The sequence below is a fragment of the Oenanthe melanoleuca genome, unplaced genomic scaffold (assembly GCF_029582105.1).
Source record: "Oenanthe melanoleuca isolate GR-GAL-2019-014 unplaced genomic scaffold, OMel1.0 S031, whole genome shotgun sequence".
NCBI lineage: Eukaryota > Metazoa > Chordata > Aves > Passeriformes > Muscicapidae > Oenanthe > Oenanthe melanoleuca.
In genome coordinates, this window is record NW_026612680.1 from 40282 (window position 1) to 67196 (window position 26915).

The 26915-nt window shown below is 55.2% G+C and overlaps 1 long non-coding RNA gene across 1 annotated transcript; it reads left to right on the forward strand.

Moving 5' to 3' along the window:
* The first annotated feature begins 5415 nt into the window (after positions 1-5415).
* LOC130266392 (uncharacterized) lies at positions 5416-7800 on the forward strand. Its single transcript, XR_008842872.1, has 2 exons — positions 5416-5486; positions 6587-7800. It is a non-coding gene; the product is annotated as an uncharacterized LOC130266392 (long non-coding RNA).
* Positions 7801-26915: the final 19115 nt, after the last annotated feature.

Consider the following 26915-nt stretch of genomic DNA (forward strand, 5'->3'; position numbering starts at 1 on the left):
AATTAACTTATAGATCAAATGTCTTGCAATGTGCTCGCAGTCCTTCAGAATTTTCTCCAGGTAACATTTGCTGAAGGACACCTTTCAGATCCCAGTCCCCCTTAAAGCAGCTTGGGATGCTCAAACTTAGAGGGCTTTTCCAGTTGTAGGAACAAGGAAAATGCAGTCTGCCCAGCTCCTGACCCAGAGGAGTGTCCGTAGCAGCAGAGGGTGGCAGCCCAGGGTGACCAGCACCTTGCCATTGCAGGTGGCACCCGGGTGGGTCTGGAGCGTTGTCTTCTGGTTGCAACCCCATTGTTTTGTTGTGATCCCGCGTTCAGGATCCTGGGAGGAGCAGCTGTCTGGAGGCAGGGAAGGGCAGTCCCAGCATGGTCCTGTAGAAGCTTTCCTGTCATCCTCCTGGTGCTCCTCAGAGCTGTAGATGGAAAGAAGTGGGCTGTGCTGTGCCACTGCCAGCATCTCCACTGCCCCTTGCTGGGTGATTCTCTTGCACCAAAGCAGGACAGTTCTGCCCCCTTCACCTTCTCATTAAATCAGAGTCTAGGAAAAATGTTACTCCCTCCAGATTTAGAAGTGTGATACCTCAGCTGTCTGTGCAGAATTTCCAAACAGTAACTTGGGGTGTCATTGCCAAAAACTTTGGGTTCCTTTACCCACCAGGCCGTGTCTCCAATCCCAGCCCACGTTCCAATGAACGTGTCACTCACTCCTGCAGACGTTGCCATCAAAGCAGTGCAGATTCCCTGGGTTCTGGGGTGCTTCTGTGTTTTTGAGTGGATGTTTTCAGCTTAACAGTGTGTTGGGGCTGGGGAGGGTGGGGAGACACAAGCCTTTGCTAACCCTGACAGAGCTGAGCAGTGCTAGGGAGAGAAAAACCAAGAGAAATTCACGGTGTGGTAGCAGAGAAGCCGTGGGATCATTTCTTTTGTTATTTGCAGATAAGAAAATGACCCAGTGGGAAGAGCCCAGGCTGCAGAACCCAGCCATCATCACAGGCCCAGTAAGTAGAGCTGTGGGATCCTGCAGGAAATGCCTGACTGGGGCACAGCTGAAGGAGCAGCAGCCCCTGCCTGCTCCTGGGCTCAGGGGTGGGCAGCCTGGGAAGCAGGAGCTCTCTGCCCACATCTAAGGCAGAGGAAGCTGGGGATGTCACAGCAGGCTCTGGGCAGCCTCCCTGCTTGCTCAGGGTTTGGGGATGCCTAAGGGGAAGTGCCCCTGTTTGCCTTACCTGGGTCATTCCTGGCAGTAGCGTTTCACTGGGCTGGCACATTGTTCTATTTATTTGAGGATCTCTGGACCATAAAGAGCTGTTTGCACTTGGGAGGAGAGAGGTGGGCCCATGTGGATTCAAAGTGGGGAAAAAAAGGCTCTGTGTGTAAATTCACCTTTAGCAGCGTGTCCATGGAGTGTATCTGTAATTAAATTCGGTACCTGTACTTGCCTTTGTACACCTTGCCTGTCTTTTGCTGTGAATAAAAACATTCATTCAATAAAGTTAAGTCGCCCCTAGTCAAGATACCCCACGTCTTCCCCTTGGCTCCTGTCTTTCTTTTTCATATTTGCTGTAGCATTAACTCTATTTCTTTTTCTCTCTATTTCTTTTCTTTTTCTCTGGATTTCTTTTTCTCTCTATTTCTGTCTGACTCTATTTCTCTTTCCCTGTTTCTAGTAGTCTCTAACTCTGGTTTTTTTTCTTTTTCACTCTTTCTTTTTTTTTTCTCTCTAACCTTTTTCTAACTTTCTTTTCCTTTCTAGCTGTACAATTTAAAAAACAGCAATACAAATTTTCAGGCTCCTTGCAAGTAAAAAAAAAAAACAAAACACCAAAAAACCTTATGTTATTATTTAAATAAAATTATTTACACCTCAGGAGCCTGAAATTTTCTACTGCTGCACCAGACATACATATTTTTTCTCCTTTTTCATATATGCCAGGTAGGGCCCCTCATTAATACTCCAGATGGCAGTGACTAATAATTACCTTGATTGAACATTACATGCCTACTCTGGAGTACTAATGAAAGTAGTTATTAGTTAGTTGGCAGTTAATTCAATATTTAGCTAACTAGCCAATTTCTCGGTGCACCACCACGCCTGTCACTCACCCAAAGATCCACTTCTCACACAAGCCCAGCCCGTCACAACCCCAGCCCCGGTCCCTCGACACGTGGGGGGCCCCAGGGTGTCACCTGCACATCACGGCATCTCCTGTGCCCGAGCGCCTCCGGAGGGACCCTGAGGCCATCCCCAGCGCTGATCCCGTCCCTCCCGAGGGACCCTGAGGCCATCCCCAGCGCTGACCCGTCCTTCCCGAGGGACCCTGAGGCCATCCCCAGCGCTGACCCTGTCCCTCCCGTGTCCGTCCCCCTGGGACGCTCCCCCTGCCCCGCGCCCCAGCCCTGGCTGCGCACCCGCCGCTAACGCCGCCTTGTGGGCACAGCGCGGTACTGCAGCCGCTGCCGAGCACTGCCAGAGCGCCGGCTCGGGGGTGGCTGCAGTACCGCGCTCTGCCCACAAGGCGGCAGCACTGCCGCCCTTCCCACGCTCGCAGCCGCGGCCGCTCTCGCAGCCCGAACTCGGCGTCACCCTCCCCTCTATTCACACACACTCCCCGCTCCATCCGGGCAGCGCCGGCGGGGACGCCGCTGCAATCCGGATCTCCGGCGAGGAGAACAGCATTGCTGCCCTGCCGGATTGAGAAATCCGATTCCTTGCAGAGATTGAGGGGATAGGGAGCTGATCCTCAGGCTGGCTTTTGGTAGCGGCAATTGGGTGAGATGGGGAGAGGGGATATTCTCCCGGATCCGTTAAAGCCAGCTCTGCTGGGTTTGGGTATCTCTCTCCAAAAACTGATCCCGCTGAAGGGGGCTTGAGGAAGCAGCGGGATGCCCTGGGGGCTGTGCTGGAACCCCCAGCCCCGGTGAGGAATGCTGGGCAGTGCCGGCTCCGAGGGGACCCGGAACAGGGAGCAGCCCCGCTTCGGCCCCGGGAGAGGGGGCGGGCCGCGAGCGATGGCCCCGCCCCAGCCCGGGCAGGACGAGGCGCCGGGGAGGGAGCGGGCGGGGCCGGGCGGGGATTGAGGGGAGGGGCCGGGCGGGGATTGAGGGGCGGGGCCGGGCCCGACTCAGGTGCGCGGGGCCCCAGTGCGGCTGCGCGGGCCGGGGCCTATTTCTATGCGGCCGATCCGCTGCCGGCCCGTTCCATTCGGGAACACTCGTGCTGGGATGCGGCGGGATCCTCGTCGGAGCGCTGTGCCAGGGACAGCTCCCGGTTCTGCGCGAATCCTGGGGCGCTCAGGTAGGACCAGGGTCGGGTCTAGGTTTTGGCGGTATTGGCTGGGGGTTCCAGGCGGTGCCGCCTCTCCCCGGGCAGGCAGGGTGCGGGTAGCGGGGCCGGGATCGGGATCGCCGCAGGCAGCAGCAGCAGCCGCCCCGGACGGGCGCTGGGGCTGAGCCCGGCGCTGCCGCTCCCATTCCGTTCCGGCGGCCGCGGCACTCTGGACACGGTCCCGCTGTGGCCGCGGGGAGCCGGGGCTCTGCCGGTAACCGCGCCCGGAAGAACGGCGGCGGGATCTCCCCGTGTAGACGCTGCATCGCGGCTGGAGCCGGCCGGGGCGCGGGGAGCGCCGTGCCAGCCCTGGGAGCCCCAAATCCCGCCGCTCCCGGTGCCCCCGTCCCGCAGAGGCCCCGTAGCCCTGAGCGCGGAGCAGCGCCCGGCTCCCCGTTCCCGTGCGCGCACAGCCCCGGGGCTGCTGCCCGCGCACCCCTGCGGAACGAGCGGGGCTGGGGCGCGGGACGAGCCGCTCGGCGGGGCCGGGCACGGTTCTGCTCGGGCTGTTTCTCATTCACCTGCCAGATGGGATGCTCCCCCTCTCCCTTGCTTTGCAACTCCAAGAAGCTCTGCAATGGCAAAGCCTCTTTTATTAAAATTCGGCTGCGGCTTTTCCTCTTTGCTTCCAGGACACAGGATATACTGGGATTGAGAGGGTTCCTAAAATCCGACTCTCGAGGACACGGCCCGTGGGAGAATTGAACTTACAACCTTGGCACTACCTGGACTGTGCTCCGACTGACTGAGCCCTCTGCATCACAGGTATGAAACTCCCAAGGATGGGAATCCTTGGCTCCAGCAAGCTGCACAGAGGCCTCAGTGCCTCCCACTCACTGCCAGCAATACTCCTTGGTGTTTCTGTGTGTCCCAGCTGCGAGGGGCAGGAGGAGGCCAGGAGTCCCCGAAAGGCGTCCGGCACCTCTTGTCCATGGGCCCTCGGGGCAGGGGCTGTGCCTGCAGCGTCCTGCCCGTGCCGAGCGCACGGCCCGGGATGGGCGCTGGGTGCCCGGCCGGCGCTGGCACGGACACGGCTCAAGGGCTGCCCGTGGCTCCCGGGCCAGGGGCTGCTCTGAGCAGGCTCCTGGAGACGCTGCAGCCTGGATACAGGCCACTGACAGCCCAAAAGCAGCCCAAGGAGCAGCTGGCGTGTCCTGGTGATGGTGGCACTGGCTGCGTGCAGAGGGGCTCAGACAGCAATTCCTGGTTCCAGCCTCCCAGAGCTCCCAGGCAGCTGCCAGGTATGTCCTGTCCACCCCAATTGCCTTCCCTTCCCTTCCCTTCCTGCCTGAGGCCTCGTTCAGCAGCAGCAGCACTAAAGCCAAGGCAATCTTGCCTCACAGCTATTAAATGCCAACCGACAGCCTGCAGAGATGCCTTCAAATCAAAGGTTCAGGTGGGATGAAGTTTTGTTTGGACGAAGGTGGGAGTTTCCAGGGAGCCAGCTGGAAGTGCAGAAGGGATGGAAAGCTTTCCCAGGTGGGTCCCACTGGAGGTGTGCTGGAGGCAGGGATGTGCACCCTTTGCTGAAGGAAAAGAACTTGCAGAGGCCACTGCTGAGGCCCTGAAAGGAGCTGAGCTGCTGCAGGGAGAGATGTCCTCCCGTGGGCACGGGGAGCTGCCTTGGCACGGGACGGGAGTGCCCCTGGCCCGGCCTTCTCCTGCTTGAAAATATCACCTGGAGCCCCGGCTCAGGGGGGCTAAATCAGCTGGACTCCGGGCAGCTCTGTCAGCTGCCCCCCAGGGACATGGGTGGGGCTGGGGGATGAGGGCTTTAAATAGCCAATTCTTTGGAACAGATGCCTGTCCCTGTCCCGATGCTGCTGAGCTTCCTTGGACGCTCTGCCCGTTCCTGGCACAGCTGGCGTTCAAGGGGCAGCTCTGCACGGGAATATCCACCCTCCGTGAGGCACTGTGAGGGTATGGCAGCAGGAACTGAGCAGGGAATTGGGGGCTGTGGGATAATTCACGGGAACTAGAAAGCTGACAGTGGGCCCCGAGTCTGGGCGCTGCACAGAGAACAATCTTTGTGCTGCCCTGTCACCATTTTCTTCTCGTTCTTTTTTTTTTTTTTTTTTTTTTTTCTTTCAGGTGCTGGACTTGCCTCTGTGGATGTGCGCTGAGCTCTCACTGCAGGGGACTGTGAGGCCTGACTGGCTGTGAGTTTGTGTTCTTCTCTCAGGGGAATCAGAAATGATCATTAATTAGACCACAGAAATCTTTTCTGAAACCTTTCCCCTTTCCTGCCCTTTGCTGGTAAGTCTTTTCTTTCTGCCTTTAACTCTACAGCTGTTCCCTGATGTGATTTCCCCTGCCTCACTTCTGTGCAGCTCCTAGCTGGGGAAAACTGGGATAACTTAGAGGGGACAGAGGTGAAACTTTTAGCTGGATTTTTCTAAAATTTTCTAATGATACTGAAATTATTTCCAATTGCCCCAGTGAGGAGAACACCAACTTGCAGGCATCAAAAGCTCCAAACTCGTTTAATTGAGGTAGGTCCAAGGAAAAATCCAGCCATGCCAGGCTGAGGCTGGAGCCTGCTCATAATTCATTATTGGTGTCTGCTGCAGTCTAGGAATAGCTCTCTCATTTGTCACTTGCTTGATCTGCTTTTATATCCCTGATTCAAATGGAGTTAGGCAAACTTCATGTTTGCTATTAGGCTATGAAGAAGCCTATTGTAACCAGCAAATGCTTTTCTTAGATGGAAATGTGCATGCAAAATACAAAGAGCTTTGATACTGAGATTTTTTTTTTCCCCCCCCCCCCTGAGGTTCAAGTATTTTATCATTTTAATAGCATTCCATTTTCCTGTTGCACTCATTTTTAGAGTGCATCTTTTGTATTAGCTCTGAGTAGCATAATTCCTTCCAAATTCCTGTGGCACTATTACCATAACTATGCAATTAGCTACAGCTGGATGTAGCAGAGGTGAACACTAAATAGTTTTGTTGGCAGGAGGCCCAGTGTCTTTTAACCCAGACACCTTCTTTACTGATGCCTGGTTTGTTACTCTGCTTTAGGGAGTATGGGGAACTTCAGATACAAAGAAGAGAATTTAAAAGTTATAATTGTACAAGTTTGTTATGCAAAAAGGTGCTGAAGGTGCTGTGGATCTGTTTTGGATTGTTATTTGTGTTTTGTTAGGTTTTTTGTTTTGTTCTGTGGTTTTTTTTTTTTTTTTGTTTTTTTTTTTGTTTTTTTTTTTGTGTGTGTGTGTGTTGGGTTTTTTTTTTTTTCCCACCTATCTTTTCCCTAGCTTGAAGAAACTTGAAGAAGGAATTTGGATATATAAAAACAAGCTGAGAAGAGCATCAGTGTGTTCACTGGCAGCACGGGCTGGGATGAGGGCTGAGCAGGACCCAAGCTGCAGCACATCATCCATTCAGCTTTCACCTCATGTTTTATCACGGCCTTTATGAGACAGATGTGAATCGATGAGTCCCAGGCCGAGCCGTGCCCGTGCCCCGTTCTGTTGGAGCTGGTGCTTTCCTGACACATTCACCAGCCACACTCTGTAAAAAATACTCCTGGGTCTGCTGCTGTTCCTCTTCCTGCTTTATATTCAATTTTCCACCCCTTCTCTCCTCTCTGTCCGCTGTGTCTTTTGTGTTCCTTTCTTGGCCTGTGTGCTCCCCATCCCATTCCCTTTCACTGCTTCACTCTCTCTTGTTCTTCTTTTTCTTTTTTGAAATGAATACTCAATATTTATGTAATATCTCTTACTCAATCCCTCTCCCTGTTCTGTCCTACTTTTTGCCTCTGTCTCACTTGCTGCCTGCATCTTTATTTCTCCTTTCTTCCTCTCCTTGTCCCTCTGTCCTGCACCGTGACTGTGTTTCTTTGTCCCTGTCACTGTCCCTTTGCCTGTACCTGTGTGCACCTGCTCCTGCCCAGTGCTCCTCCCTGACCGTCCCCTCTCTTGGTGAGCCTCTGTCCTGCTGGCCGTGCCTCTCTGTCTCCGTCCCTGTGCTGCTCCTTGGCCGCGTTTGCCCGCCCTGGCACGTGCCGCGGTCGATTCCTCTGCGGGTTCTTGTTTCCCTCTTTGTATCCCTCAGTCATTGCTGCGTGTTTGGCACCGTGTTTCATTCTGCGTCCTTCTCCGTGCCTCGCTCGTGTTCCTGTTTTATTCTGTGTGGCTCTGTGGAGCTCCCCGTGCCGGTGGTTCCCACGGGTGTGTCCCATTTGCTGTCCCTGTTCTTTTTTAATCCCTCTCTGTGTGCGGCCCATTCACCATCCCAGGTGTTTTTTGGTTTTTTTTCCATTTCATCCTGCGCCTTGATCTTAGTTTTCTTGCTGTGTCCTCTCTGCTGGCGCTCCCTCTTCTGCCCCTTGTTGCCTGTGTCTGCGGGGCTGAGAAGGAACTTCAGCCCTTCTGGGGGCTGTCCCCCACTTCCTTGCGTGAGCAGAGTCCCTTTTTGGGGGGATGGACCGTGGGAAGGGTTCGAATAAAGTGCCGTGCTCCTGCCCGAGGCAGTTGTAGTTGTTGTGTGCCTTCTTTGGGGGTGAGGAAAAAAGGCTGAGGGGGACAGGGGGTGGAGACTCGGGGGCTCCCGTGTCCTTTGGGGCACCCCAAGGTCCCGAGGAGAGGGAGCCACGCTGCGGTGAAGGGGCAGGGGAGTGGGGAATGGGGGGGTGGTGCCGGGTGCCGTCCCCCAGAGGGACCCAAGAGTGCCAGAACATTCACAGGGAGGGCTGGGTGTAGAAGGCAGGAAAATATAAATATAAAAAATACCTAACTACAGCTTAAATAAATGTTTTATTTGGTTAGAGAAGGGTTTTTTAATAGATAATCTAAATATAAAATAAAAATAATAGAAAAATAAAAATATATTTATATAAATATAAAATATATACAAATAGAAGTAACAACTTTATATTAAATATATAAATAATGCAAATATATAGTGTATGAATATAAATTATATATATGAGATTAGAAATACGCAAATAATATAGTTTAAAATAAATGTTTTTTTTTGTTTTATTTGGTAAAGGCAGGTTTTTTTATAATTAATACAAGCAAAATAAATACACAAATATACAATAAGTTTATAAAGACATAAAAGTAGAAGTATTTGTGCATACATGAATATATGGAAGTAAATACATAACTATATAGATCAATATAAATGTAGGATATAAATAATATATACTTCTGGTATAATATATTTATAATATAGATACATTGATTGCAGACATAAAAATGAAAAATATAAATAGAAACATTTAAATATAGTTTAAAATAAAGGGGTTTTTTGTTTGTATTTGGGTAAAGGTGGGGCTTTTAAATAAAATTAGAAACATACACATATATAATATATAAAGATATATGCATAAAATAGAAATGAATTTTAACAATATAAATATTATGTGTACAATAAATAATAAAAATAATATTGTGTATATGTTATAATGCAACCTTAATTGAAAATATAAAATGTGTATAGATTGTGAATGTGAATATAAATTAAATATTAATAGATTTTTATTTAAAGGGGTTTTTTTATTATTTGCTTTTAGTTTTGGTCGGGGTGTTTTGGGGGCATTCTTTTCGGAGGATTTTTTGAAGGGATGGGACTCGTTGCTTTTTGCCTTCGCTTCTCTCTCTGTCCCCAAAGCGCCGCAGCCCCGGGCTGAGCTCGGCGCAGTGCTGCCGCCTTGTGGGCACAGCGCGGTACTGCAGCCAGCCCAGAGCCGGCAATGGCAGTGCTGCCGCCTTGTGGACACAGCGCGGTACTGCAGCCAGCCCCGAGGCGGCAATGGCAGTGCTGCCGCCTTGTGGGCACAGCGCGGTACTGCAGCCAGCCCCGAGCCGGCAATGGTAGTGCTGCCGCCTTGTGGACACAGCGCGGTACTGCAGCCAGCCCCGAGGCGGCAATGGCAGTGCTGCCGCCTTGTGGGCACAGCGCGGTACTGCTGCCAGCCCCGAGCCGGCCCCTGGCAGCGCTGCCGCCTTGTGGGCACAGCGCGGTACTGCGCGCGTGCCCTTCCGATGATGGGAGCGAGCGCGTGCCGGGACGCTGCCCTGTAGGACTGACGCCACGCTGCGGAAGTGGCCTCTGCCAGTACTAGAGATGGCGGCCGAGAAGGGCGGAAGTGACGTCTTGCCACTCTCAAGATGGCGGTTTGGCCGGCACTCGTTTGACCTTCTATATATGGCGGCAGTTCCGGGTACCACAACAAAGATGGCAGCCGGGCCGGAAGTGGCCTCTGCCAGTACTAGAGATGGCGGCCGAGACGGGCGGAAGTGACGTCTTGCCACTCTCAAGATGGCGGCTCGGCCGGCACTCGCCTGACCTTCTACATATGGCGGCAGAAAGGGCGGGAAAATCAAGGACCCCAGTCTGTTTTGTGGGCTGCCTGCCCGCGACGCCCACACCGATCCCCGCGGCGCGATTTTCTGCCGCGTTTCCGAGAGTGCGGACACGGGCTGTGGGCTCAGCGGCGCCGCGGGCGCGCGGGAAACGGGCAGGCGCAGACAGGCGGCTGCGGGCAGACGCCTTTCTCTGCCGGGGTCCTGTACTGCCGGGGGCGGTACCGAAGGCGGGCCCGGGGGCGGTACCAAGGGCGGAACCAGGGGCGGTACCAAGGGCGGCACCGACGGCGGCAGCGACGGCGGTACCGGGGGCGGTACCCACGGCGGTACCGGGGGCGGTACCGGGCGGGGATCCAGGTGCCGGGCCGTGAGGTGATCCAGGGGCGGGGCCGGGCCCGGCACAGGTGCGCGGGGTCTCGGTGCGGCTGCGCGGGGCGTGGCCGAGGTGATTGAACTCTAGGTAATTGGCTCGGCCGCCATTTGCTCAGGCTGAGCTTGCTTCGGACGGTGGCTGCGTTGGAGCTCCGCGCACAGGGACAGGTTGGATTTCTGCTTTCCCTCCTCTCAAACCCTCTCCCCCTCCTCCTCGTGTTCCCCTTCTTTTTCTCCCTTTCCCGCCTTTCTCTCTCCTCCTCAAACCGACTCTTTCCCTCCCCTTTCGGCCTCTCCTCCTGTTTCTCTCTCTACCTTTCCTCCCTCCTCCCCGTGTTCCTTTTCTTTTCTTTCTCCCCCCAACCTGTCCCCCCCATTCTCCCTCTCCTGTCCCTACCCCGCTCCCCTCTCCTGGGTCCCCTCCTGGGTCCCCCGTCCCTCTCCGCCCCCGGCCTTTCCCTCCCCGTCCCGCTTCCCTCCGCAGCCCGAGCCCTCCCTGTCCCTCTCATCCCTGTGTCCCTGCTCTCCGTCCCTTCTCCCCTGGCTGTTTCTCGCTGTTCCCTCCCTCTGCCCCCGGCGGGGTTCCCCCCATCCGCCCCCCATACCTATACACACCCTACCCTACCCTGTTCTATTCCTTTCTCCTCCTGCTCCTACCCTTCCTTCCCCCCAACCCTGGGCCCCCCGTTCCCTCTCCCTGCTCCCTTTCCCCTCATTCAGTCCTCCCCTCCTTCCTCCACCCTCCCATTCCCCCCCCCCCCCAGCGCCCCTTCCCCTGTCCCCGCTGCCCCGCACACCCCGGCACCCCCCGCCCTCGGTCCTTGGTCACCCACCCCGACCGCCTCGTCTGCCCCCCATTCCCATCCTCCGTGCCGGCTTTTCCTCTTTCCCCCGCCCCGCGTGGTTCGGGGCTCTGCCGCATAATAAAGGCCGGAGAGCCCGAGCGGCTGGACCCGGCCGGGCGCGGGGGCCGCCGTGCCAGCCCTGGAGCCCCAAATCCCGCCGCTCCCGGTGCCCCCGTCCCGCGGAGGCCCCGCAGCCCTGAGCGCGGAGCAGCGCCCGGCTCCCCGTTCCCGTGCGCGCACAGCCCCGGGGCTGCTGCCCACGCACCCCTGCGGAACGAGCGGGGCTGGGGCGCGGGACGAGCCGCTCGGCGGGGCCGGGCACGGTTCTGCTCGGGCTGTTTCTCATTCACCTGCCGGCTGGCATGCTCCCCCTCTCCCTTGCTTTGCAAACTCCAAAAAGCTCTGCAATGGCAAAACCTCTTTTATTAAAACTCGGCTGCGGCTTTTCCCCTTTGCTTCCAGGTCACAGGATATACTGGGATTGAGAGGGTTCCTGAAATCCGACTCTCGAGGACACGGACTCTCGAGGACACGGCCCGTGGGAGAATTGAACTCACAACCTTGGTACTACCTGGGCTGTGCTCCGACTGACTGAGCCCTCTGCATCTCAGGTATGAAACTCCCAAGGATGGGAATCCTTGGCTCCAGCAAGGAAACTGCAGCTCGTTCTATTCTGCTAAAGCTGCTTTACACACCAGCCCCTGCCACGGCTGTAGGGTAGAACTGGCTGGCAGCTGGCATGACAGCACCGCATCTTCCCATCCCCTGATTTTCCTGCCCTTTCCAGGATTTACCCAGCAGCTGTACATTTGCTCTTGCCATGTCTCTTTGTAGGGAGAAGTGAGCAGGACAGGTTCTGAGGCTTCCCTTGCTGCGTGACCTGAGTTCCTCTGGAGAGTGGCAGGTGGCATTTCCTGCAGGTGAGTGTTGCCCAAATGAAGCAGCTGCTGAAGCTGGGGCTGGTTTTGTGGCCCAGAGCTGCACAGAGGCCTCAGTGCCTCCCACTCACTGCCAGCAATGCTCCTTGTTGTTTCTGTGTGTCCCAGCTGCGGGGAACGGGGGGCAGGAGGAGGCCAGGAGTCCCCGAAAGGCATCCAGCACCTCTTGTCCTTGGGCCTTCGGGGCAAGGGCTGTGCCTGCAGTGTGCTGCCCGTGCCAAGCACACGGCCCGGGATGGGCGCTGGGTGCCCGGCCGGCGCTGGCACGGACACGGCTCAAGGGCTGCCCGTGGCTCCCGGGCCAGGGGCTGCTCTGAGCAGGCTCCTGGAGACGCTGCAGCCTGGATACAGGCCACTGACAGCCCAAAAGCAGCCCAAGGAGCAGCTGGCGTGTCCTGGTGATGGTGGCACTGGCTGCGTGCAGAGGGGCTCAGACAGCAATTCCTGGTTCCAGCCTCCCAGAGCTCCCAGGCAGCTGCCAGGTATGTCCTGTCCACCCCAATTCCCTTCCCTTCCCTTCCTGCCTGAGGCCTCGTTCAGCAGCAGCAGCACTAAAGCCAAGGCAATCTTGCCTCACAGCTATTAAATGCCAACCGACAGCCTGCAGAGATGCCTTCAAATCAAAGGTTCAGGTGGGATGAAGTTTTGTTTGGACGAAGGTGGGAGTTTCCAGGGAGCCAGCTGGAAGTGCAGAAGGGATGGAAAGCTTTCCCAGGTGGGTCCCACTGGAGGTGTGCTGGAGGCAAGGGATGTGCACCCTTTGCTGAAGGAAAAGAACTTGCAGAGGCCACTGCTGAGGCCCTGAAAGGAGCTGAGCTGCTGCAGGGAGAGATGTCCTCCCGTGGGCACGGGGAGCTGCCTTGGCACGGGACGGGAGTGCCCCTGGCCCTGCCTTCTCCTGCTTGAAAATATCACCTGGAGCCCCGGCTCAGGGGGGCTAAATCAGCTGGACTCCAGGGCAGCTCTGTCAGCTGCCCCCCAGGGACATGGGTGGGGCTGGGGGATGAGGGCTTTAAATAGCCAAGTTCTTTGGAACAGATGCCTGTCCCTGTCCCGATGCTGCTGAGCTTCCTTGGACGCTCTGCCCGTTCCTGGCACAGCTGGCGTTCAAGGGGCAGCTCTGCACGGGAATATCCACCCTCCGTGAGGCACTGTGAGGGTATGGCAGCAGGAACTGAGCAGGGAATTGGGGGCTGTGGGATAATTCACGGGAACTAGAAAGCTGACAGTGGGCCCCGAGTCTGGGCGCTGCACAGAGAACAATCTTTGTGCTGCCCTGTCACCATTTTCTTCTCGTTCTTTTTTTTTTTTTTTTTTTTTTTTTTCTTTCAGGTGCTGGACTTGCCTCTGTGGATGTGTGCTGAGCTCTCACTGCAGGGGACTGTGAGGCCTGACTGGCTGTGAGTTTGTGTTCTTCTCATCAGGAGAATCAGAAATGATCATTAATTAGACCACAGAAATCTTTTCTGAAACCTTTCCCCTTTCCTGCCCTTTGCTGGTAAGTCTTTTCTTTCTGCCTTTAACTCTACAGCTGTTCCCTGATGTCATTGCCCCGGTCTCACTTCTGTGCAGCTCCTAGCTGGTGAAAGCTCATAATAGAGCTGGTAACAAGTAAGCACTTGTTTCTACACTTCTTTTTCCAAAACTTTCACCAGAACTTAATTTCACTAGTTAGGAAGCATGGTGAGGGGTGCAGGAGGAGCAGGAACAGGGGAGGGAAGCCTTGAGCACTGCAGGCTACAAAGATCTGCGTTTATCAATTTGATTTAGTCCTGCTGTGTTAAGGATACATAAATAGGCAAAATCCAAGGCACAGGGTGAAGTTCCTGTGACAATGCTACTAAGTGTTTATCTTTAATTACTCAGTGTGCCCCATTTCCCTTTAATAAGTGCTCTGATACCCCTGTAGAAACAAACACAACATGGGTGGGACAGTGCACCTCACAACTCCACAAAGAGTGGCACCTCTACCTCGTATGGCAGTGCCATTTTAGTACAGCCCAACTGTCTCACAGCAGAGGGCTGAAGGCCCCTGGGAAAACAATTCTGGCACGCCCCTGAGCCCTTCCCCGGCTCTGTGGGGTGCCCCTGAGCCCTTCCCCGGCTCTGTGTGCCCCAGCTGCCCTGTCACCTCACCCCATGGGCACACTGCTCCCTGCAGCACACACACACTGCTGCCTTCCTGGCAGCTCCCAGGCACCTACCAGCCACGTGTTGGACGGGATCAGGAGGGAAAACAGCCCTTCTGCAGCCATTTTCTGGGCAGCTGGCAGTGATTCACGCACAAGGGGCATGGATACCATCAGTGGGTTCCCCTCAAAGTCTGTCCACGTTCAGCAGCACATGGTGGTATTCACCATCTGCATCAGTGACACGCACAGGGAGTTAGGGAGGAGAACTCCTTAGTTCAGCAGGAAGCAGCAGGGCAGGAGAGGGGAGAGGGGCTCACTGGGATGGGATGGGATGGGATGGGAAGTCACAGTGAGCCTGGCAAATGGCCCCTGCAGTGTGCAGGGAGAGGCTGTGCAAGGAGAATGGCAAAGTGTAACTCAGAATGGCAATTATTAGTAGAGTTTTGGTTGGAAAGGGCATGAAAAATACCCTCACCTGGACAAGAGTTATTTCACTCTGTGATGTATTGACAGGAGTGCCCAAATCCCAGCTGGAGTAACCCTTGTGATGCCATCAGCATTGGGAATGTCTGGCTCTGTGAGTTCTCTATGTGGCAGGGGGTCCCAACTTCAGGGAAATAGTGGGGCCCTTGGAAAGGCAGGAGAGGGAATCCTCAAAGGCCTGAGAGCCTGGTTTCTGACAGAGAACTGTAGTGATGGGAAGACTCAAAGTTCTGAAACTTTTGAAGGTGTTGAGACTTTTGAAAATACTCTTCAAAAGGAATGAATTTGTTATCCACGTGCACTTGGGATCAGGCAGAGAATCCTGAGCTGCAGTTCCAGGTGGAGTGGTTCATGCCAGACCCTTGTAGCCCTGGAACAGCATTTTTGATGTGAAGTCCCTGTAAGACTCTGAGAAGAAACTTAGACTGAGATTTGTTGGTGTCGCTGCACGCTCTGAGGGTAGAGAGGGCCAAGAGCTGACACACTGTCAGTCATTTCCAGCTGTGTTACCTGTGATTTCACACAGAACTGGCACTGTGATTTGTGGCTGCTGGTGTCAAGGTGACCAAGAAGTCTGTAGAAGGGGATTCCAGTGGAGGGGTTGGAAAGGCAAAGGGCTGTGCTGGGTGCCCCACCTTGGCAGCAGCTCTGGGGTCTCAGGCTGGCAGCCCTCCTCAGCTTTTCCACAAGGGATAAATCACTTTAATGTGTGAAGGGAAATAAAGTAGTATTTTACTGTTAAATTAACTTATAGATCAAATGTCTTGCAATGTGCTCGCAGTCCTTCAGAATTTTCTCCAGGTAACATTTGCTGAAGGACACCTTTCAGATCCCAGTCCCCCTTAAAGCAGCTTGGGATGCTCAAACTTAGAGGGCTTTTCCAGTTGTAGGAACAAGGAAAATGCAGTCTGCCCAGCTCCTGACCCAGAGGAGTGTCCGTAGCAGCAGAGGGTGGCAGCCCAGGGTGACCAGCACCTTGCCATTGCAGGTGGCACCCGGGTGGGTCTGGAGCGTTGTCTTCTGGTTGCAACCCCGTTGTTTTGTTGTGATCCCGCGTTCAGGATCCTGGGAGGAGCAGCTGTCTGGAGGCAGGGAAGGGCAGTCCCAGCATGGTCCTGTAGAAGCTTTCCTGTCATCCTCCTGGTGCTCCTCAGAGCTGTAGATGGAAAGAAGTGGGCTGTGCTGTGCCACTGCCAGCATCTCCACTGCCCCTTGCTGGGTGATTCTCTTGCACCAAAGCAGGACAGTTCTGCCCCCTTCACCTTCTCATTAAATCAGAGTCTAGGAAAAATGTTACTCCCTCCAGATTTAGAAGTGTGATACCTCAGCTGTCTGTGCAGAATTTCCAAACAGTAACTTGGGGTGTCATTGCCAAAAACTTTGGGTTCCTTTACCCACCAGGCCGTGTCTCCAATCCCAGCCCACGTTCCAATGAACGTGTCACTCACTCCTGCAGACGTTGCCATCAAAGCAGTGCAGATTCCCTGGGTTCTGGGGTGCTTCTGTGTTTTTGAGTGGATGTTTTCAGCTTAACAGTGTGTTGGGGCTGGGGAGGGTGGGGAGACACAAGCCTTTGCTAACCCTGACAGAGCTGAGCAGTGCTAGGGAGAGAAAAACCAAGAGAAATTCACGGTGTGGTAGCAGAGAAGCCGTGGGATCATTTCTTTTGTTATTTGCAGATAAGAAAATGACCCAGTGGGAAGAGCCCAGGCTGCAGAACCCAGCCATCATCACAGGCCCAGTAAGTAGAGCTGTGGGATCCTGCAGGAAATGCCTGACTGGGGCACAGCTGAAGGAGCAGCAGCCCCTGCCTGCTCCTGGGCTCAGGGGTGGGCAGCCTGGGAAGCAGGAGCTCTCTGCCCACATCTAAGGCAGAGGAAGCTGGGGATGTCACAGCAGGCTCTGGGCAGCCTCCCTGCTTGCTCAGGGTTTGGGGATGCCTAAGGGGAAGTGCCCCTGTTTGCCTTACCTGGGTCATTCCTGGCAGTAGCGTTTCACTGGGCTGGCACATTGTTCTATTTATTTGAGGATCTCTGGACCATAAAGAGCTGTTTGCACTTGGGAGGAGAGAGGTGGGCCCATGTGGATTCAAAGTGGGGAAAAAAAGGCTCTGTGTGTAAATTCACCTTTAGCAGCGTGTCCATGGAGTGTATCTGTAATTAAATCGGTACCTGTACTTGCCTTTGTACACCTTGCCGTCTTTTGCTGTGAATAAAAACATTCATTCAATAAAGTTAAGTCGCCCCTAGTCAAGATACCCCACGTCTTCCCCTTGGCTCCTGTCTTTCTTTTTCATATTTGCTGTAGCATTAACTCTATTTCTTTTTCTCTCTATTTCTTTTCTTTTTCTCTGGATTTCTTTTTCTCTCTATTTCTGTCTGACTCTATTTCTCTTTCCCTGTTTCTAGTAGTCTCTAACTCTGGTTTTTTTTCTTTTTCACTCTTTCTTTTTTTTTTCTCTCTAACCTTTTTCTAACTTTCTTTTCCTTTCTAGCTGTACAATTTAAAAAACAGCAATACAAATTTTCAGGCTCCTTGCAAGTAAAAAAAAAAAAACAAAACACCAAAAAACCTTATGTTATTATTTAAATAAAATTATTTACACCTCAGGAGCCTGAAATTTTCTACTGCTGCACCAGACATACATATTTTTTCTCCTTTTTCATATATGCCAGGTAGGGCCCCTCATTAATACTCCAGATGGCAGTGACTAATAATTACCTTGATTGAACATTACATGCCTACTCTGGAGTACTAATGAAAGTAGTTATTAGTTAGTTGGGCAGTTAATTCAATATTTAGCTAACTAGCCAATTTCTCGGTGCACCACCACGCCTGTCACTCACCCAAAGATCCACTTCTCACACAAGCCCAGCCCGTCACAACCCCAGCCCCGGTCCCTCGACACGTGGGGGCCCCAGGGTGTCACCTGCACATCACGGCATCTCCTGTGCCCGAGCGCCTCCGGAGGGACCCTGAGGCCATCCCCAGCGCTGATCCCGTCCCTCCCGAGGGACCCTGAGGCCATCCCCAGCGCTGACCCGTCCTTCCCGAGGGACCCTGAGGCCATCCCCAGCGCTGACCCTGTCCCTCCCGTGTCCGTCCCCCTGGGACGCTCCCCCAGCCCCGCCCCTGCCCCGCGCCCCAGCCCCGCCCCTGCCCCGCGCCCCAGCCCCGCCCCTGCCCCGCGCCCCAGCCCTGGCTGCGCACCCGCCGCTAACGCCGCCTTGTGGGCACAGCGCGGTACTGCAGCCGCTGCCGAGCACTGCCAGAGCGCCGGCTCGGGGGTGGCTGCAGTACCGCGCTCTGCCCACAAGGCGGCAGCACTGCCGCCCTTCCCACGCTCGCAGCCGCGGCCGCTCTCGCAGCCCGAACTCGGCGTCACCCTCCCCTCTATTCACACACACCCCCCGCTCCCCGCTCCATCCGGGCAGCGCCGGCGGGGACGCCGCTGCAATCCGGATCTCCGGCGAGGAGAACAGCATTGCTGCCCTGCCGGATTGAGAAATCCGATTCCTTGCAGAGATTGAGGGGATAGGGAGCTGATCCTCAGGCTGGCTTTTGGTAGCGGCAATTGGGTGAGATGGGGAGAGGGGATATTCTCCCGGATCCGTTAAAGCCAGCTCTGCTGGGTTTGGGTATCTCTCTCCAAAAACTGATCCCGCTGAAGGGGGCTTGAGGAAGCAGCGGGATGCCCTGGGGGCTGTGCTGGAACCCCCAGCCCCGGTGAGGAATGCTGGGCAGTGCCGGCTCCGAGGGGACCCGGAACAGGGAGCAGCCCCGCTTCGGCCCCGGGAGAGGGGGCGGGCCGCGAGCGATGGCCCCGCCCCAGCCCGGGCAGGACGAGGCGCCGGGGAGGGAGCGGGCGGGGCCGGGCGGGGATTGAGGGGAGGGGCCGGGCGGGGATTGAGGGGCGGGGCCGGGCCCGACTCAGGTGCGCGGGGCCCCAGTGCGGCTGCGCGGGCCGGGGCCTATTTCTATGCGGCCGATCCGCTGCCGGCCCGTTCCATTCGGGAACACTCGTGCTGGGATGCGGCGGGATCCTCGTCGGAGCGCTGTGCCAGGGACAGCTCCCGGTTCTGCGCGATCCTGGGGCGCTCAGGTAGGACCAGGGTCGGGTCTAGGTTTTGGCGGTATTGGCTGGGGGTTCCAGGCGGTGCCGCCTCTCCCCGGGCAGGCAGGGTGCGGGTAGCGGGGCCGGGATCGGGATCGCCGCAGGCAGCAGCAGCAGCCGCCCCGGACGGGCGCTGGGGCTGAGCCCGGCGCTGCCGCTCCCATTCCGTTCCGGCGGCCGCGGCACTCTGGACACGGTCCCGCTGTGGCCGCGGGGAGCCGGGGCTCTGCCGGTAACCGCGCCCGGAAGAACGGCGGCGGGATCTCCCCGTGCAGACGCTGCATCGCGGCTGGAGCCGGCCGGGGCGCGGGGAGCGCCGTGCCAGCCCTGGGAGCCCCAAATCCCGCCGCTCCCGGTGCCCCCGTCCCGCAGAGGCCCCGTAGCCCTGAGCGCGGAGCAGCGCCCGGCTCCCCGTTCCCGTGCGCGCACAGCCCCGGGGCTGCTGCCCGCGCACCCCTGCGGAACGAGCGGGGCTGGGGCGCGGGACGAGCCGCTCGGCGGGGCCGGGCACGGTTCTGCTCGGGCTGTTTCTCATTCACCTGCCAGATGGGATGCTCCCCCTCTCCCTTGCTTTGCAACTCCAAGAAGCTCTGCAATGGCAAAGCCTCTTTTATTAAAATTCGGCTGCGGCTTTTCCTCTTTGCTTCCAGGACACAGGATATACTGGGATTGAGAGGGTTCCTAAAATCCGACTCTCGAGGACACGGCCCGTGGGAGAATTGAACTTACAACCTTGGCACTACCTGGACTGTGCTCCGACTGACTGAGCCCTCTGCATCACAGGTATGAAACTCCCAAGGATGGGAATCCTTGGCTCCAGCAAGCTGCACAGAGGCCTCAGTGCCTCCCACTCACTGCCAGCAATACTCCTTGGTGTTTCTGTGTGTCCCAGCTGCGAGGGGCAGGAGGAGGCCAGGAGTCCCCGAAAGGCGTCCGGCACCTCTTGTCCATGGGCCCTCGGGGCAGGGGCTGTGCCTGCAGCGTCCTGCCCGTGCCGAGCGCACGGCCCGGGATGGGCGCTGGGTGCCCGGCCGGCGCTGGCACGGACACGGCTCAAGGGCTGCCCGTGGCTCCCGGGCCAGGGGCTGCTCTGAGCAGGCTCCTGGAGACGCTGCAGCCTGGATACAGGCCACTGACAGCCCAAAAGCAGCCCAAGGAGCAGCTGGCGTGTCCTGGTGATGGTGGCACTGGCTGCGTGCAGAGGGGCTCAGACAGCAATTCCTGGTTCCAGCCTCCCAGAGCTCCCAGGCAGCTGCCAGGTATGTCCTGTCCACCCCAATTGCCTTCCCTTCCCTTCCCTTCCTGCCTGAGGCCTCGTTCAGCAGCAGCAGCACTAAAGCCAAGGCAATCTTGCCTCACAGCTATTAAATGCCAACCGACAGCCTGCAGAGATGCCTTCAAATCAAAGGTTCAGGTGGGATGAAGTTTTGTTTGGACGAAGGTGGGAGTTTCCAGGGAGCCAGCTGGAAGTGCAGAAGGGATGGAAAGCTTTCCCAGGTGGGTCCCACTGGAGGTGTGCTGGAGGCAGGGATGTGCACCCTTTGCTGAAGGAAAAGAACTTGCAGAGGCCACTGCTGAGGCCCTGAAAGGAGCTGAGCTGCTGCAGGGAGAGATGTCCTCCCGTGGGCACGGGGAGCTGCCTTGGCACGGGACGGGAGTGCCCCTGGCCCTGCCTTCTCCTGCTTGAAAATATCACCTGGAGCCCCGGCTCAGGGGGGCTAAATCAGCTGGACTCCGGGCAGCTCTGTCAGCTGCCCCCCAGGGACATGGGTGGGGCTGGGGGATGAGGGCTTTAAATAGCCAATTCTTTGGAACAGATGCCTGTCCCTGTCCCGATGCTGCTGAGCTTCCTTGGACGCTCTGCCCGTTCCTGGCACAGCTGGCGTTCAAGGGGCAGCTCTGCACGGGAATATCCACCCTCCGTGAGGCACTGTGAGGGTATGGCAGCAGGAACTGAGCAGGGAATTGGGGGCTGTGGGATAATTCACGGGAACTAGAAAGCTGACAGTGGGCCCCGAGTCTGGGCGCTGCACAGAGAACAATCTTTGTGCTGCCCTGTCACCATTTTCTTCTGGTTCTTTTTTTTTTTTTTTTTTTCTTTCAGGTGCTGGACTTGCCTCTGTGGATGTGCGCTGAGCTCTCACTGCAGGGGACTGTGAGGCCTGACTGGCTGTGAGTTTGTGTTCTTCTCTCAGGGGAATCAGAAATGATCATTAATTAGACCACAGAAATCTTTTCTGAAACCTTTCCCCTTTCCTGCCCTTTGCTGGTAAGTCTTTTCTTTCTGCCTTTAACTCTACAGCTGTTCCCTGATGTGATTTCCCCTGCCTCACTTCTGTGCAGCTCCTAGCTGGGGAAAACTGGGATAACTTAGAGGGGACAGAGGTGAAACTTTTAGCTGGATTTTTCTAAAATTTTCTAATGATACTGAAATTATTTCCAATTGCCCCAGTGAGGAGAACACCAACTTGCAGGCATCAAAAGCTCCAAACTCGTTTAATTGAGGTAGGTCCAAGGAAAAATCCAGCCATGCCAGGCTGAGGCTGGAGCCTGCTCATAATTCATTATTGGTGTCTGCTGCAGTCTAGGAATAGCTCTCTCATTTGTCACTTGCTTGATCTGCTTTTATATCCCTGATTCAAATGGAGTTAGGCAAACTTCATGTTTGCTATTAGGCTATGAAGAAGCCTATTGTAACCAGCAAATGCTTTTCTTAGATGGAAATGTGCATGCAAAATACAAAGAGCTTTGATACTGAGATTTTTTTCCCCCCCCCCCCCGAGGTTCAAGTATTTTATCATTTTAATAGCATTCCATTTTCCTGTTGCACTCATTTTTAGAGTGCATCTTTTGTATTAGCTCTGAGTAGCATAATTCCTTCCAAATTCCTGTGGCACTATTACCATAACTATGCAATTAGCTACAGCTGGATGTAGCAGAGGTGAACACTAAATAGTTTTGTTGGCAGGAGGCCCAGTGTCTTTTAACCCAGACACCTTCTTTACTGATGCCTGGTTTGTTACTCTGCTTTAGGGAGTATGGGGAACTTCAGATACAAAGAAGAGAATTTAAAAGTTATAATTGTACAAGTTTGTTATGCAAAAAGGTGCTGAAGGTGCTGTGGATCTGTTTTGGATTGTTATTTGTGTTTTGTTAGGTTTTTTGTTTTGTTCTGTGGTTTGTTTTTTTTTTTGTTGTTTTTTTTTGGTTTTTTTTTTTGTGTGTGTGTGTGTTGGGTTTTTTTTTTTTTCCCACCTATCTTTTCCCTAGCTTGAAGAAACTTGAAGAAGGAATTTGGATATATAAAAACAAGCTGAGAAGAGCATCAGTGTGTTCACTGGCAGCACGGGCTGGGATGAGGGCTGAGCAGGACCCAAGCTGCAGCACATCATCCATTCAGCTTTCACCTCATGTTTTATCACGGCCTTTATGAGACAGATGTGAATCGATGAGTCCCAGGCCGAGCCGTGCCCGTGCCCCGTTCTGTTGGAGCTGGTGCTTTCCTGACACATTCACCAGCCACACTCTGTAAAAAATACTCCTGGGTCTGCTGCTGTTCCTCTTCCTGCTTTATATTCAATTTTCCACCCCTTCTCTCCTCTCTGTCCGCTGTGTCTTTTGTGTTCCTTTCTTGGCCTGTGTGCTCCCCATCCCATTCCCTTTCACTGCTTCACTCTCTCTTGTTCTTCTTTTTCTTTTTTGAAATGAATACTCAATATTTATGTAATATCTCTTACTCAATCCCTCTCCCTGTTCTGTCCTACTTTTTGCCTCTGTCTCACTTGCTGCCTGCATCTTTATTTCTCCTTTCTTCCTCTCCTTGTCCCTCTGTCCTGCACCGTGACTGTGTTTCTTTGTCCCTGTCACTGTCCCTTTGCCTGTACCTGTGTGCACCTGCTCCTGCCCAGTGCTCCTCCCTGACCGTCCCCTCTCTTGGTGAGCCTCTGTCCTGCTGGCCGTGCCTCTCTGTCTCCGTCCCTGTGCTGCTCCTTGGCCGCGTTTGCCCGCCCTGGCACGTGCCGCGGTCGATTCCTCTGCGGGTTCTTGTTTCCCTCTTTGTATCCCTCAGTCATTGCTGCGTGTTTGGCACCGTGTTTCATTCTGCGTCCTTCTCCGTGCCTCGCTCGTGTTCCTGTTTTATTCTGTGTGGCTCTGTGGAGCTCCCCGTGCCGGTGGTTCCCACGGGTGTGTCCCATTTGCTGTCCCTGTTCTTTTTTAATCCCTCTCTGTGTGCGGCCCATTCACCATCCCAGGTGTTTTTTGGTTTTTTTTCCATTTCATCCTGCGCCTTGATCTTAGTTTTCTTGCTGTGTCCTCTCTGCTGGCGCTCCCTCTTCTGCCCCTTGTTGCCTGTGTCTGCGGGGCTGAGAAGGAACTTCAGCCCTTCTGGGGGCTGTCCCCCACTTCCTTGCGTGAGCAGAGTCCCTTTTTGGGGGGATGGACCGTGGGAAGGGTTCGAATAAAGTGCCGTGCTCCTGCCCGAGGCAGTTGTAGTTGTTGTGTGCCTTCTTTGGGGGTGAGGAAAAAAGGCTGAGGGGGACAGGGGGTGGAGACTCGGGGGCTCCCGTGTCCTTTGGGGCACCCCAAGGTCCCGAGGAGAGGGAGCCACGCTGCGGTGAAGGGGCAGGGGAGTGGGGAATGGGGGGGTGGTGCCGGGTGCCGTCCCCCAGAGGGACCCAAGAGTGCCAGAACATTCACAGGGAGGGCTGGGTGTAGAAGGCAGGAAAATATAAATATAAAAAATACCTAACTACAGCTTAAATAAATGTTTTATTTGGTTAGAGAAGGGTTTTTTAATAGATAATCTAAATATAAAATAAAAAGAATAGAAAAATAAAAATATATTTATATAAATATAAAATATATACAAATAGAAGTAACAACTTTATATTAAATATATAAATAATGCAAATATATAGTGTATGAATATAAATTATATATATGAGATTAGAAATACGCAAATAATATAGTTTAAAATAAATGTTTTTTTTTGTTTTATTTGGTAAAGGCAGGTTTTTTTATAATTAATACAAGCAAAATAAATACACAAATATACAATAAGTTTATAAAGACATAAAAGTAGAAGTATTTGTGCATACATGAATATATGGAAGTAAATACATAACTATATAGATCAATATAAATGTAGGATATAAATAATATATACTTCTGGTATAATATATTTATAATATAGATACATTGATTGCAGACATAAAAATGAAAAATATAAATAGAAACATTTAAATATAGTTTAAAATAAAGGGGTTTTTTGTTTGTATTTGGGTAAAGGTGGGGCTTTTAAATAAAATTAGAAACATACACATATATAATATATAAAGATATATGCATAAAATAGAAATGAATTTTAACAATATAAATATTATATGTACAATAAATAATAAAAATAATATTGTGTATATGTTATAATGCAACCTTAATTGAAAATATAAAATGTGTATAGATTGTGAATGTGAATATAAATTAAATATTAATAGATTTTTATTTAAAGGGGTTTTTTTATTATTTGCTTTTAGTTTTGGTCGGGGTGTTTTGGGGGCATTCTTTTCGGAGGATTTTTTGAAGGGATGGGACTCGTTGCTTTTTGCCTTCGCTTCTCTCTCTGTCCCCAAAGCGCCGCAGCCCCGGGCTGAGCTCGGCGCAGTGCTGCCGCCTTGTGGGCACAGCGCGGTACTGCAGCCAGCCCAGAGCCGGCAATGGCAGTGCTGCCGCCTTGTGGACACAGCGCGGTACTGCAGCCAGCCCCGAGGCGGCAATGGCAGTGCTGCCGCCTTGTGGGCACAGCGCGGTACTGCAGCCAGCCCCGAGCCGGCAATGGTAGTGCTGCCGCCTTGTGGACACAGCGCGGTACTGCAGCCAGCCCCGAGGCGGCAATGGCAGTGCTGCCGCCTTGTGGGCACAGCGCGGTACTGCTGCCAGCCCCGAGCCGGCCCCTGGCAGCGCTGCCGCCTTGTGGGCACAGCGCGGTACTGCGCGCGTGCCCTTCCGATGATGGGAGCGAGCGCGTGCCGGGACGCTGCCCTGTAGGACTGACGCCACGCTGCGGAAGTGGCCTCTGCCAGTACTAGAGATGGCGGCCGAGAAGGGCGGAAGTGACGTCTTGCCACTCTCAAGATGGCGGTTTGGCCGGCACTCGTTTGACCTTCTATATATGGCGGCAGTTCCGGGTACCACAACAAAGATGGCAGCCGGGCCGGAAGTGGCCTCTGCCAGTACTAGAGATGGCGGCCGAGACGGGCGGAAGTGACGTCTTGCCACTCTCAAGATGGCGGCTCGGCCGGCACTCGCCTGACCTTCTACATATGGCGGCAGAAAGGGCGGGAAAATCAAGGACCCCAGTCTGTTTTGTGGGCTGCCTGCCCGCGACGCCCACACCGATCCCCGCGGCGCGATTTTCTGCCGCGTTTCCGAGAGTGCGGACACGGGCTGTGGGCTCAGCGGCGCCGCGGGCGCGCGGGAAACGGGCAGGCGCAGACAGGCGGCTGCGGGCAGACGCCTTTCTCTGCCGGGGTCCTGTACTGCCGGGGGCGGTACCGAAGGCGGGCCCGGGGGCGGTACCAAGGGCGGAACCAGGGGCGGTACCAAGGGCGGCACCGACGGCGGCAGCGACGGCGGTACCGGGGGCGGTACCCACGGCGGTACCGGGGGCGGTACCGGGCGGGGATCCAGGTGCCGGGCCGTGAGGTGATCCAGGGGCGGGGCCGGGCCCGGCACAGGTGCGCGGGGTCTCGGTGCGGCTGCGCGGGGCGTGGCCGAGGTGATTGAACTCTAGGTAATTGGCTCGGCCGCCATTTGCTCAGGCTGAGCTTGCTTCGGACGGTGGCTGCGTTGGAGCTCCGCGCACAGGGACAGGTTGGATTTCTGCTTTCCCTCCTCTCAAACCCTCTCCCCCTCCTCCTCGTGTTCCCCTTCTTTTTCTCCCTTTCCCGCCTTTCTCTCTCCTCCTCAAACCGACTCTTTCCCTCCCCTTTCGGCCTCTCCTCCTGTTTCTCTCTCTACCTTTCCTCCCTCCTCCCCGTGTTCCTTTTCTTTTCTTTCTCCCCCCAACCTGTCCCCCCCATTCTCCCTCTCCTGTCCCTACCCCGCTCCCCTCTCCTGGGTCCCCTCCTGGGTCCCCCGTCCCTCTCCGCCCCCGGCCTTTCCCTCCCCGTCCCGCTTCCCTCCGCAGCCCGAGCCCTCCCTGTCCCTCTCATCCCTGTGTCCCTGCTCTCCGTCCCTTCTCCCCTGGCTGTTTCTCGCTGTTCCCTCCCTCTGCCCCCGGCGGGGTTCCCCCCATCCGCCCCCCATACCTATACACACCCTACCCTACCCTGTTCTATTCCTTTCTCCTCCTGCTCCTACCCTTCCTTCCCCCCAACCCTGGGCCCCCCGTTCCCTCTCCCTGCTCCCTTTCCCCTCATTCAGTCCTCCCCTCCTTCCTCCACCCTCCCATTCCCCCCCCCCCCAGCGCCCCTTCCCCTGTCCCCGCTGCCCCGCACACCCCGGCACCCCCCGCCCTCGGTCCTTGGTCACCCACCCCGACCGCCTCGTCTGCCCCCCATTCCCATCCTCCGTGCCGGCTTTTCCTCTTTCCCCCGCCCCGCGTGGTTCGGGGCTCTGCCGCATAATAAAGGCCGGAGAGCCCGAGCGGCTGGACCCGGCCGGGCGCGGGGGCCGCCGTGCCAGCCCTGGAGCCCCAAATCCCGCCGCTCCCGGTGCCCCCGTCCCGCGGAGGCCCCGCAGCCCTGAGCGCGGAGCAGCGCCCGGCTCCCCGTTCCCGTGCGCGCACAGCCCCGGGGCTGCTGCCCACGCACCCCTGCGGAACGAGCGGGGCTGGGGCGCGGGACGAGCCGCTCGGCGGGGCCGGGCACGGTTCTGCTCGGGCTGTTTCTCATTCACCTGCCGGCTGGCATGCTCCCCCTCTCCCTTGCTTTGCAAACTCCAAAAAGCTCTGCAATGGCAAAACCTCTTTTATTAAAACTCGGCTGCGGCTTTTCCCCTTTGCTTCCAGGTCACAGGATATACTGGGATTGAGAGGGTTCCTGAAATCCGACTCTCGAGGACACGGACTCTCGAGGACACGGCCCGTGGGAGAATTGAACTCACAACCTTGGTACTACCTGGGCTGTGCTCCGACTGACTGAGCCCTCTGCATCTCAGGTATGAAACTCCCAAGGATGGGAATCCTTGGCTCCAGCAAGGAAACTGCAGCTCGTTCTATTCTGCTAAGCTGCTTTACACACCAGCCCCTGCCACGGCTGTAGGGTAGAACTGGCTGGCAGCTGGCATGACAGCACCGCATCTTCCCATCCCCTGATTTTCCTGCCCTTTCCAGGATTTACCCAGCAGCTGTACATTTGCTCTTGCCATGTCTCTTTGTAGGGAGAA